At 37.2% G+C, this 14,086-nt stretch overlaps 1 protein-coding gene and 1 pseudogene across 1 annotated transcript in view; one reads left to right on the top strand and one right to left on the bottom strand.

The window, feature by feature from the left end:
• Nucleotides 1-14,086, top strand: part of LOC131397312 (zinc finger protein 208-like) — a 649,542-nt gene that overhangs the window by 398,353 nt on the left and 237,103 nt on the right.
• Nucleotides 11,509-12,422, bottom strand: LOC131397335 (vomeronasal type-1 receptor 4-like; annotated as a pseudogene).

A 14,086-nucleotide genomic window follows, 5' to 3' on the forward strand; every position in this document is an offset into this window, starting at 1 on the left:
GGTGGATTATGAATTCTGGAAGGAACTTATCCTCACCCAGGGAGAGGAGGTTCCTGTAGTTCTCCAACGTCACATCCCTGTACTATTCCCACTGAGTGTGGTCCAGGCATTCCCACTCCTCCTTGGAGAATTCTATGGCCACATCCCTGAAGGTCAGCAGTCCCTGAAACAAACACACACACACACACACACACACACACACACACACACACACACACATTTACCAGGTGTCTTTGGGCAGAGTTCATAGCTTGACCAATTATGAAATGAGAGATTGAAGGCATCTGATTCTTACTTAAGAGTGACCTGAAATATACAACTGATAATTTTTCACACAGTCATATTCTATAATGTGTTCTGAAACTCTGAGGAAAGGGGATGACATATGATCCACAAAACCTCTGTAGAGACTATACTTTACTGGTAAATAAGTTATACAATTAAGGCATCAACACAGGCACATTCAACTTGGAGGCTGTATTTATATCAGACAGGATAAGTTGTGAATATTTCTCACATGCAACAGTCACGGTGAGTTAGAAATGTACTTCTCAAATTTTAACGTGTACATGAATGATCTGAAGATTTGTTAAAATGTTGATTCTGATTCAGGAGTTCTGGGGTACAGCATGAGTTTCCACTTTTTAAGCATTTGATGCTAAAGCCTGTGGTCCAAGGCCACACGTGAATATCACAGAGATGGAGTAACAAGGGAAGAATTCATGGTTGGCATTGAATTGAAAGAGTTTATGGAAATTACAGGTTCCAATACAATAGTAAGCATGGCAACAACAATTGTGTACCAGATATCTGCCTAACAGTTTTTTGTATATTAATGCATGAACTAAATAAATAATCTGAGAACAATAATATAATTCTTCCTCTTTTTTGAGAATATTTGGACAATCATCCAGTAAATGGCAGAGCCTGGTTTCACTGAAAGTTAATCTGAACTAGAATTTATTAAAAAGAACACAGACCAATACACAGAGACAACCTTAATGAATGTTTATAGCAGCTTCTGTAACTAAGAAGAATAAAAGAAACAGGGAGGAAACAGGAGAGATTGGGTCAAACAATGTTAACATTTAATGCACACGGGCATGCACACAAATTGGGACTATGGAAACACTAAAAGCGATAGAGAAGAAAATGCTCACGTCAATGATCAATATTATTTTTAGTCGTGTAATCTTATAAATCTGTTTGTAGATGATACTCTGTATTTTTTAAACACGGGGGGAACAAACACACAATGACATAAGTTAGAGTTATTTTTTCTGAGCCTTATTTCTTTCAAAATTTGTTGATCATTTGTGCTGAGCTATATTTTAGAAATTTAACACATGAATGTAAATTAATAATACAATTCTTTTAAATTTTTTTTAAAGTACAAAGAAGCTATAAATAAGGGTATATCCGTGACATGAATGTGAAATGAATTTAAAGGATCGAAGCCTGGTTGATTAAATGTCCTCTTGCAAAATCCTGTATCTCCAGTAAACAGAGGTGGGAGCTTTCATTTTCCAAAGCAAACTGCAAACAAGAGAAACTAAGAAGAAACTGGAGTTTTCAGATTAAATGTGATGGTTTATGCACATCTCCCAATAAATTCCTCCAGGACTTTTATTAACGCTAATGGGAAAAATGTTAACTGTATGAGGCAGAAATCTGGCAGAGAGCAGCAGAACCAAGAGAAAGTCAGCTGTAATGGGACAAAGAGATATCAGGTGACTGAGGCACACAGGACACATCATCACTGCTGTGATATTATTGGGAAAAATAAATAAGGAAATCATAATCTAAATCTAATCATGAAACATATCACTTTTTTGCAAATTTCAATCCACATACTCCTCCCATCTTCAGTAACTCTAATAGTGCATTTATTTATTTATTTTTGTGAGGAAGATCAGCCCTGAGCTAACATTTGTGCTAATCCTCCTCTTTTTGATGAGGAAGACCGGCTCTGAGCTAACATCTATTGCTAATCCTCCTCTTTTTCCCCCAAAGCCCCAGTAGATTGTTGTATGTCATAGTTGCACATCCTTCTAGTTGCTGTATGTGGGACGTGGCCTCAGCATGGCTGGACAAGTGGTACATCGGTGCGTGCCTGGGATCCGAACCCAGGCCGCCAGTAGTGGAGCGCACGCACTTAACCGCTAAGCCATGGGGCTGGCCCCCTAATTGTGCATTTAAATAGTAAATCTTTCCTACCAATATGATGAGCAAGTCCCTTCTTTTTCAAAACTGAGTTTTTCTGGGCCACTAACACCACCCTGATTAAAAGTTCATTTTGTTAACACTGTTTTACAGAGCTGATGTTGCGTCCACAAGAAAACTAAAAGCTACATTTTCCCCTCCTTCACTGATATCTGAGCATCTGACCCATCCAAATAGGAATTTTGGATATCAGCACCTTCCCATGTTGATCTGTCAGGAAGGGAATATTTTTATTAGCTGAAGGTCATTAATTCATGGTGATAATTCTTCATGCTGTAAAGTGATTTGGATGCAAAGAATGGAGAAAAGGTTCGGACACATAGGGGAGAAGTATTCTAAAGAATTGACCTTGACTATCATAGGAAGGAAAGGAAAAATAAGTAGTTGGAAGCAACCTCACTGGGAAGACACAGCAGAAGTAGGGAACTAAAGGTTTGCAGGTTCTAAATTCATGGCATTTCAGGAGGAAAAGTGGACGCATCCTCTGCCCTGGGACAGGACATTCAACTGAGAACCTGCCATTTCGTCCTCTTCCTCCTTCTGCTCCGGGTTGTTTTCTCAGGTGATATTATGTGGAGGAATCACATCCGCATCTTGAGAATCTGCCTTCAAAGAGTGAGCACAGCCCTTTCATCTGCTACCACCACACCCACAGGCAGAAGGTCCTTGAAATGCTGAAAAGGCCACCCTTTCCCATCTTTCGTCACAGGAGGAATTCAAGAATAATCAGCTCCTACATGGAGACGAAACTGTGAGGTTTTCTATCTTGTCTTCACATGCTCTTCTCCTCAAACGGATGTCCAAAAATTTGGCTACAGATGGGAAATGTGGGCTGCACTGACCTCCGCTTGTAAATCCACACAGAACATACCCTGTTACCTCCCCTTGAACACAATCCTGGACTCAACTCGCACCATATACCTGGAAGCCTTACTGCTTAACGCTGGCCTCACTTTGGAATCACCTGGATTACTTAATTATAACAATACTGATGCTGTCACTCAGACCAAAACACTGTGGGGAAGGCCACGGGGGATGTGAGTTCTTAAAACTCCACATGTGATCCTAATGGAAAACCAGATGGGAACCAGTTAGCTAAGCATTTCTTCTGAAGTTCTTAAGCGCGCACACAGACCCCTTGGGGATCAGGACCTACTCTAAGAAGTTATGAATCTGCAGGTTTGCTGCAGGGCCCATGAAATGACATCATGAACAAGTTCCCTGTTGCTGCTGATGTTGATCCCCAGATGGGTTTTCAGTAGCACTGAGCTGGAGATATCAAACAGCACACGTGAGACCTCTGAGTTCTCTGAGGGTTTGGGGCAGGAATCTACAAAGCTCAGACTCCTTGGCCAGATTCTTAGGCTCTGAGCCTTTCCTGGAATGGGTGCAGCCACGTCATTACCTAGTGCACACACCTGGGCTGTAGAAGGGGTGGTGGGAATCACGTGGTGGCATCAAGGCTGTGTGAGGGGTCTACCCTCAGAATTTTTCTGAAAGCTATCCTGAGTCCTCAGGACCTTTTGCCACCTCCATTCCCATAGGCCATGTGGATTCACTGGACAATCTGACATGAGACTCCCTGTCTGGTTGTTGTGTGAAATAAAGCAAAAACCTCAATGTAGGATGGATTACCAGTTTGGGGTAGGAATTGATAGAAACCTTTGAAAATGATGCCATAAATGCATATTTAATACACAAAGAAATTCATGATTTATGTTAGATAGTATAGATTATAATTGAATGAACATCGCAATTTATTCCTCTGTTGCTTGTCTGTGTATGTTTCTGAGTTTTATAAGTTTTGGTGCGACAGTTTGTTCTCCAACCACCTAGGCATGATATTTACTCAGATCTTTAAAGTGCACTGCCTCAGGTAAATCTTAAAGAAAAAAAGACACAATTTTTCAAATATTTTTTCAGAGCACTGAATCTTTTAAAACATCTCAAATACGTGTTTCATGCTACACATACCAATGTAATTTTTTAAAGAGTGTATTTTAGAACAGTTTTAGGTTCACAGCAAAATTGATAGTAAGGACAAGAGATTTCCCACATACTCCCTGTTCCCACACATGCACAGCATCCCTCATTATCAATATCCCCCACCAGAGTGGTCCATTTGCTGCCAGTGATGAATCTACACTAACACATCCTAAATACTCCAAGTCCATAGTTTACCTCATGCTTCACTCTTAGGGATGTACATTCTACAGGTTTGAACAAATGGATAATGACATGTATCCATTATTATAGTATCATATAGATTATTTTCACTGTCCTGAAAATCCACTAGGCTCAGGTTATTCATCCCCCCTCCTCCACCAACCCTGGCAACCACAGACATTTTACTGTCTTATACATGTGCCTTTACCAGAATGTTATATAGTTGGGATCCGACATTATGTAGCCTTCTCAGATTGGCTTCTTTCACTTGGCAATATGCATTTAAGGATCCTCCATGTCTTTTCCTGGCTTGGTGGCTTACCCATTTTAGTGCTGAATAGTATTCCATTCCCAGAATAAACCAAGGAATATTGATCCATTCATCTACTGAAGAACACATTTGTTGCTTTCAAGTACTGGCATTATGAATAAAGTTGCTATAAATGTACGGGTGCAGGTTTTGTATGGACATAAGTTTTCAACTACTTTCAATGAATACCAAGGAGCACAATTGCCGGATTGCATGGTAAAAGTATGTTTAATATTGTAGAAACTGCCGATCTGTCTTCCAAAGCAGTTGTATTATTTTGCCTTTCTACTAGAAATGAATGAGAATTCCTGTTCCTCCACATCCACTACAGCATTTTTATTGTCAGTGTTTCAGATTTTGGCCATTCTAAGAGACATGTAGTGGTGTATCATTATATTTTTAATTTGCACTCCACTGATGACATATGATGTGAGTCATCCTTCCATATGCTTAGCTGTGAAGTGTCTATCTTCTTTGGTGTGGTGTCTATTATGTTTGTTGGCCCATTTTTTATTGAGTTGTTTTCCTATTTTTTTCTTTCTACCCAATCTGCATTTATTTTATTTATTTTTCTGGTCTTTATACAGCAAAGACTTCCTGTATAATATTGGAAAGGAGTGGGGAAAGAAGACATCCTTGCCTTGGACCTGAACTGAGTGGGAATGCTTCGAGTTTCTTAACAATAACTATGATGTGAACTGTAAATTTTTTGTGGGTTTTCTTCATCATCTTCAAGAAGCTCCTCTTTAGTCCTGGTTCAGTGAGAATTTTTATCAAGAATGGGTTTTGGTTTTGTCAAAAGCTTCTTTTGCATCTACTGATGTAATCATATGATTTTTATTCTTTAGGCTGTTGTGACGTGTACAACTAATTGATTTTTGAGTGTTAAACCAGCCTTGCATACCTGGGTTAAATCCTGCTTGGTCATGGTGTAGAAATCTTTTAAAACATTGTTGGATTTAATTTGCTAAAATTTTGTTGAGGATTTTTGCATCTATGTTCCTGAGAAATATTGGTCTGTAGTGTTTTTTATTAGTAATGTTTTTGTCTTGTCTGGGTTTGGATATTGTGTCTTTAGTGTCAGATATTTATTAGGGGAAATTCTCAGTCATTATTGTTTCCAATATTTTCCATTCCTTTCTCTCTTTATTCTCCTTCTCGCCTACCCATTACACATATGTCACACCCTTATTAGTTGTCCCACAATCCCTTGGATATTCTGTTCTGTTGTTATTTTTATAGCCCAATCTCTCTTTATTTTTTAGCTTTACAGGTTTCTATTGATATGTCTTCAAACATAAAGATATTTTTCATCAGTTATGTCCTGACTACTAATAAGCCCATCAATCACATTCAATCACATTCCTCCTGCTGTTACTTTTTTTTTTTTTTTAGCTCTAGCATTTCTCTTTGGTTCTTTACTAATGTTTCCATCTCTCTTCTTGCATTGCCCATATGTTCTTGAATGCCCTTTACTTTATCCCTTAGAGCCTTTAGCATATTAATCATACTTGTTTTACGTTCCTAGATAAGATTTTCCAAATTTTTCAGTTTTGCTGCCCTTTTGATTACTAATTTCATGTTCACAATTTTTCTCTTCTTCTATTTTACTATAAGCATTCAAGTGAAATCAGGCTGCTCCTTCAACACTTTCCTTAGACGTTTCCTCAGCCAAAGATCCAATGTCATTTCTCACTAGGTCTACCCTGCACAAAACACTATGACCCGAACACAATTCAGCAAAGCTCTCTGCCACATTGGTGTAACGATCACCTTTTCTCAAGTTTCTAGTAACATATCTCTCATTTCTGTCTCAGATCGCATCCAAATGGGCTTTAGAGTCCATATTTCCACCCCATTCTGTCCATGACCACTTAGGTATTCCTTAAGAAGTTTGAGGTTCTCTCTACAGCGCTGTCCTTTTCCTTCTGACCTCTCACCAGCATCGCCTTTAATAGTCCTTTCATAGTGATGCAGGACTTTCCAGCTTGAACTTCCATACTCTTTCAGAGACTATTCGTGGTGCAGTTCTAATAGCACTTCCACATTTTGATGTATCTTTACAAGTGCACCGGATGTCCCAGTATCAATTTTTGCCTTAGTTTTTTGGGGGGCTGCTAAAGCAAACTACCAGAGACTGGGTAGTTTATAAACAACAGAGATTTGTTTTTCTCACAATGACAGAGGCTGGGAAGTCCAAGATAAGACGCCAGCAGATTGTGTCTGGTGAGAGCCCACTTTCTGGTTCCTAAGAGGAGGCTTCTGGCTATGTACTCCAATGATGGAATGGACAAAGGAGCTTTCCTGGGATGCTTGCAGGAGGGCACTATTTCAGTTTATGAGGTCTCTGCCCTCAGGACCTAATCACCTCCCCAAAAGTCCCACCTCCTAAACCATCAATATGGGAGATATCTTTCAACATATGAAAATTGGAGGGACAGGGATATTCACACCATAGCAGAGACCAAAGAGAACATTAATTTTGCTTTGCTACTGGAAGGTTTGAGCATGTAAATTTGCTCACATAGTCTCAATAAACTTTAACTGGTAAGCAGAACTCTCAATTATGTCATGTTTTATCAGCTACTTTTAGTAGCAGACATGTGATAACACTTCTTAAGTAGGGATACTAAGATCAGGCCTTCTGAATTGAAAACAATCAGAACATCATCTACATATTGAACACTTTGGACATCAAAGATGGAGGCACTCAGACTAAATCCTTGTGCACCCACTGCTGGCAGATATCAAGGGAGTTGGGCTCACTATCACCTCACCACATGCAGTTCTCCCTAGTGGGGGGTTACTCCCTCTAAAACTTATAAGGCATGGAAGTACATCATGTAACACATCAATTCTTACTGAAGATTCTGAAGGAGCAAAAACAGCAGAATGTTGAGTTCATCCAAAGTGTTCTATCTCCATAGTTATGGTACCTTCCTTTCCACGTGTATACACATCCCAAAACTTATCCCTTGAATATGGGTTCTATTTTCCAAGGGAACACCAAGGATTTCAACATGTGAAGGAGTCAGGTGCTCTAGTAATATTACACAATACCGTGGCAAGTATGTAGGAGAATTCAAGGGGCTATGTGAGGATACTTTGAGGAGCTGCTTAGCATAATAGAGATAATGCATTCTCTTTTGGCTCTTCATCCTAAGATTTCTGCTGCCATTTTTTGTAGCTATCAGCATTTAGAGAGTGACTAGGATCAGGGGCTTCTCTCTTTCTGCCCATGAATGCAACCATGCCTCATCCTGTAGATTTAGGTGTTTCCAGACTCCCCTGTACCTAGTGTCTGCTCCATCCATGGCATCACATAGAACAGGAGAGTGACATGTGCTCCTGTATACAACATGCTATAAATGTTTCAATTCTTCCCTTCCACAAAATTCCCAAGAATGTTTTGGCTGTTTATTTTGTGTTGCTGAAGTCAGTGGAGAAGCAGAGGGAGGGATCAGGACACATCAAGAAAGAGAGTGACCGCACACAAAATACCAGTGAGGTCCACTTCTGTTTCGTTCCAGAATTCTTATTGGCTATTTGCAGCTGAAATAATGACACCAAACATGACATTGCTTTTGTAGTATTATGGGATTGGTGAAAATTTCAGGAAGCAGGAACAGTTGGAGAGAACAACTATGAGACATGAAGGAAAAGTCAGATCCATGGATGAGGTGATGATAACCTCAGTGAATCAGTCAGAGGTAGAAGCAAATGAAAAGATAGCTGAATACAACATTTTCAGAATAAATTTAATTTTTTTAGCCATAATGGAAAAATTTAATTGCTCACTATAACGCAACAAATTGATTTGGTATGGCTTCTTAACCTAAAATTTAAAGGTAAATAATATAAACCTATTGAAGAAAACAAAATAGAACTTATCTGTGGTTTAGAATAGAAATATAGTTCTGTCACAGAACAAAAGACTAACTATAAAGAGGAAAATGGCAAATTAGATATATTAATTTAAAAACTAATCGTCATCGGAAGACACAGATGAAGAGACAGAGAGAGAAAAACTCATATCAAGCATGTATAAAGAACTCCTACAAATGAGTAAGAAGATAAACACAGTGGCACAAATGGGAAATTATACCAAAAGACAGTTCAAGAAGGAGGTTACTCAATGATAATTAAATATGTCAAGAGATGCTTAAATTCTGTAGTAATCATTGAAATGCAACAAAACCAACACCTGGAATTATCACACACCAACCAGAAAGCTAAAATACAAAGGACAGGAATTATCAAGTGTTGGCAAGAATGTGAATAAACCATAAATCTCTTTCGTTGCTGGAAAGTATGAAAATTCAAACAAACATTTTGAAAAATCTTGGAAGTATTTAATACAGTTGAACAGATGCAACTGTATGACCCAACAATCCCACTGCTACTTATATGCGAAACACTAATTCACAAATGTATGATCAAAATGCAATTTCTAGAACTCATATACCAGCACCATTCCTAATAGACACAAACGAAAAACCACTCACATGCCCATACACAGAGGAATAATTAAATTAATAGTTAAACATTTACACAATAGAATGCTACACAAAAATGGCAATGCAGGATTCACAACATTCATGCAACAATATAGATATATTCACAAACAACATAAGGAATAAAAACACATACTGTTAATCCATTTATATAAAATAAAAGGCAGAAACAATTTATATGTGTTGTTAGGTGTCAGAACAGTGGTTACCCCTAGGGGTAGTGACTGGGATGGTGAACCAGGGGGCTGAGTGTTAACAGTTTTCTGTTTCTTTATCGAGGAGCCACATGCAGAAGTGTATTCAGATTCCAAAATTTCTGAAATTTGCTGTGTACTTATGACCTATGCACATGTCCATAGTTGTTTTTTAATACATATAAATAATAATAATAATAATAATAATAATAATAATAGGCCTAAGAAGGTAAATAGATTAGTGTTGTAATATCCATGTATTTTCAAGTGGGAAGTGGAAGGTACTAAATAACTTGAAATTGTGATTACCTTAAAAAGTAACCTGAAATTTGAAAGAGATACTTCTTATATAATCCTCAAAGATGTGAGGTATGAAGGAGAATTATTTTTCAAAATTAACACCGAAGAGCTAAGAAGGAAAAATAAGAAAATACAATAATTTTAACAAATAGCACACATTAGGATGGTAAAGCTAAACCTAAATAAGTCAGTCATGATATTCAACATAAATAGACTAATTGCTCCTTGTAAAGTCAAAATGTTTTTTTTTTCATTTTGTGCAATTAGGTGTTTTCCTCATAACGTATAGATAAACTACAAAAATTAAATTAGAAAACTGAAAATACATTCTATGTAATTTTTAACAATGAAATAATTAGCATGTGATGTCCATCTTAATGTACTGTTTATGCTTAAAATACTTTGTCATTATTATAATGAGTATTATTTTCTAACTTCTTAAAAGTTACTGCAATACTATTAATTGAAATGAAATAATTTGACTGATTATATATGCATATATGTGCCTATATACATGCATCTATATATACATGCAATGTATAGATGTTTTTCTATATGCATATGTACACACATACACATATAAATATATACACACAATAGTGCAGTATGTGTGTTTATATGTACATATTTTTTCCTATGCTTATTGTGACCTAACATATGGGAAATGTTGAAGTCCTATTGTGATCTAAAAATGTATGTTTCCCTATTTAACACCACCAGGCTCAATATATACCCTTTAGGTCATATTAACTCTATTGTTTTTCAAAATGTAGACTCCTCAATACTTGGCATCAGCTTCACAATGTAAATGCTGGGAGAACTACACGAAAATATTTCCTAAATTTTAGGAATATCTCTTTTGCTCATTTGGTAAACTAACTTCCTATAAAAAAATGAATTTGTGACTTTTCTCCTCAAAACAGGTATGCCTCCACTCTTCCAAGTTTAATGGAAATCCCCACCATGAACTTATTTCCCCACATTAGAGATGTGAGATTTTCATCCCAAACACTCTCTCTTACCAAAATGCCCAGATAGAGATAAAACTACTTTTTACATATCCCAAATTCCATGCAATGTTTCCCCAGACATTGTGTAGTTTTTAAACATCAACATCCACATCTGGTCTTTTAAAAATCAATAAAAACATACTTTTGTTCTCTCTTTCACTTATTCTGGTTCTAAATGTCCATTTCCAAATGAAAATATTTTAAGCGTGCTAATGTCACTTCATAACAGGATATTTCAAATGACTACAGCCTCTCCAAAGATGAAATGTAAAGAACACATGCTAGGAGTCCAAAACTCTATTCTCTGAATCTGAAATGACCCTTCACATTAACTCCACACTGTTCATTACTCTGTGGGAAAATTTCTTTTTTCTTGAATGTCTATCTCACATGCTGTTTTATTTCATGCAGGTTTTCCTTCAATTGCAAGTCTAGTTTATTTCTGGATACATGTGTTATTTCAGATTAATTGCTACAAACTCAAAGACTTTTCAGTAACCCTCACATTGTTTCAGAAACTCCTGTTTAATACTGCCTAGACTCAGAAGCTCTCATACAAGTTTTAATAAAGTCTTATTTACATAGGTATTTGTATGACAGTTACACAATAATTCACTTATAGTTGCATAATGATTTATTGCTCATTTTGGACCATAAACCCAACTTGTCTTGTTTACCACTCTCTTGTAAATGATTACCTAATAACTGTACTTAGGACACAGAAAGGGGATGAATAAATAACCTAAACAATACGCAAATGCAATTTACATATTTCTTGTAAGATGAAGAAATTATCTAGCCTTTATCCAGGAGCGGAAAAATTTGGATACTCTGCGGTCATGGCTCATGAGAATGTAGGGGCTTACAGTTGGGAAACACAGAGTAATTGGTCCAATGAAGATCACCAGCCACCGGCTGGGATTACTAGAAAGAGACAAATAAATATGAAAGATAGAGGAGAGAGTGCACAAAGACACAAAAGTGCTCACCAAGACAAGGATGCTTTGGGTGGCTCTGGATTCAGCAGAGGATCTAGGGGAGATATTGGTCCTATGAATGTGTCGGATCTGCTGCTTGTGCCTGTACAGGAGGAGAACCATAAAGCCACTGGTCCAGATCATGAGCCCCAAACATGCAACATCAGGGAATAATAACAATCCTGCATTTAGTAATGCTGTGATTCTGTCATAAATTACAATAGAACATAATCCCAAATATTTTTCTTTGTGATCTTTATGTTGCTCCAATTACCAGTCACATAAAAAGTAAAAAGGATATTTGTCAGCAGTTGTAGGATCCAGCAGAGAAAAATAGATGACCCAATGTACTTGGGAGCTTTCACTTTGAGCTCTGCCCACCTGGAGTTCCTGGGGCTGATGGTGATGGCCTGGAAGACACTCAAAAGGCAGGTGTTGCCAATGGACACACCCCTGGCCACTCTGTGGATATAGTAAGCAAGTTTGCATCCAATATCACTGAGAAAATGTTTCCACCCAAATGCTGCCATTATAATTGGGATTCCTGAAGAGAGCAAGACCAAGATGTTGGCTACCAGCAGATGTTCAACAATCAAATCTGTGAACCGTAACCTGTATCCAGTGAAGTGAAGGAAGAGATGATGGTAAAGAAGAGAGACATTCCCCAGGATTCCGACTATATTCTCTGATGAGAAGACCATTGCTATTGTGAAATCTCTGGTGACCATCCTGTCAGGTCTCTGTGGAGGACATTTGCCTTCTGAGCCAGAGTTTCCTGCATGGGAATATGAGGCATGGGCTACACTTATCATATCAACTGAAATACAATATTATCCACTCACCATTAGTTCCCAGTGCGAAAAAAAAAAAAAAAAGATGCAATGTTTTTCTTTTACTAAGAAGTTCCGAGGATTGAATGCATGGTTTTTTTTAAAAGCAGGTATAATGAATTACTCCCTGCTGTGAAGGCTAGACATGCACTGGGTCATTTCTTAATTTTTCCCTAACCTATGAGTCAGGAAGTACTATTATTTTCATTCCAAAGAACAAAACAACTTAGATACAGAGAGTTTAAGTGTTTTAACTAAATTCACACCCTAATTAAAGGCAGGATGGGACATAAACTTGTCTAGGATGATAACACCAAGCACATTTAATCACTGTGATCTACTGACAAATCTATTTGTCTGTGTTCTTCCAATAGTCTAAATACATATTTAGCTGTTTTCAGAAGTTGTCCGTATGAGTTGGTATTTAGTTTATTATTTAATTCAAGTGTAACAAGTTTCCATTCATGTGCAAAGATTTATTTCATAGGCCAATATCGATTATGCATAAAGCTCTTGAGCTCTTAAGTAAATGTAGATGCTTTCCGTGCAATGCAACAGACACCTGTCACATGACCGAGTTGGATTTAATAAATACAAGTTGGGATCAATATTAGCATGGCAAGACAAGACTCATTTCCTTCTGTACCAGGAACCAAGTATAATACTACCTATCACAAAAATTGTTAATCTCATAGCATGCCATAAATTATTGCATATGAATCACTAATATGTGATAAAATTGTGTAGGAAATAAACTTTCATAATTTCAGATCACATATTCATCAATTTATTAATACACATGTAAAGTCAAACTATTACCAAGGAAGTGAGATTTGTCTTGTATTTTTCGGTCGGTTATGCCAAAAGGAATCTCTAACGTGTAAAACCTTTTACATTCTATTAAATAGGAATAATAGATTTTAAAGTGATAGTAGAATATTTTTAAATCAGAGAAAATATCACAAGATACATTTGAGCAAGGCAGCTGCTATCTGAAACTCATTATTATATATTTATGTTTTCCTTAAGTATTAATTTCCTTTCTTCAAGAGGGAAAACTGTCTCATCAAAATTAACAGACCACAGATGTTTTCAGTAGGGAACAATTACTGTCTCCATTAAGCACTTCATACACCCAGAGTTAGAAAAAAATTTATATTCCAGCAATTTCCATTTGTACACACTTTTTCTGCACAGCACTAAATGATTGCCATAGATTCATCCTATTCTTTATTGTAAGCAGGTGTCATCAGCACACCTGCAGTAACTCTGAAAACGTAGTCTGTGATTTCAGTCTATTAGGCTGAAGAGCAGATTGATTTCAGAACTACAGCTCTTAAGTATATTAAAAGTCAGTATTCAATATCACTGAGATTCAACAGCATGAATCAATATCATTGTTGATTACACTAAATTACATTAGGACTCATTAGGGATTGTTATACGATCCTACTAGCTCCATTAATGCCACATAATTATTCCTCTCTCCTGTGTGGCTTTGGCACTAGACCAGACACAAACTCCAACGAATCCCTTTTCTGACATGATCACCTACCCAGACT

This window comes from Diceros bicornis, chromosome 34, assembly GCF_020826845.1.
Source record: "Diceros bicornis minor isolate mBicDic1 chromosome 34, mDicBic1.mat.cur, whole genome shotgun sequence".
NCBI lineage: Eukaryota > Metazoa > Chordata > Mammalia > Perissodactyla > Rhinocerotidae > Diceros > Diceros bicornis.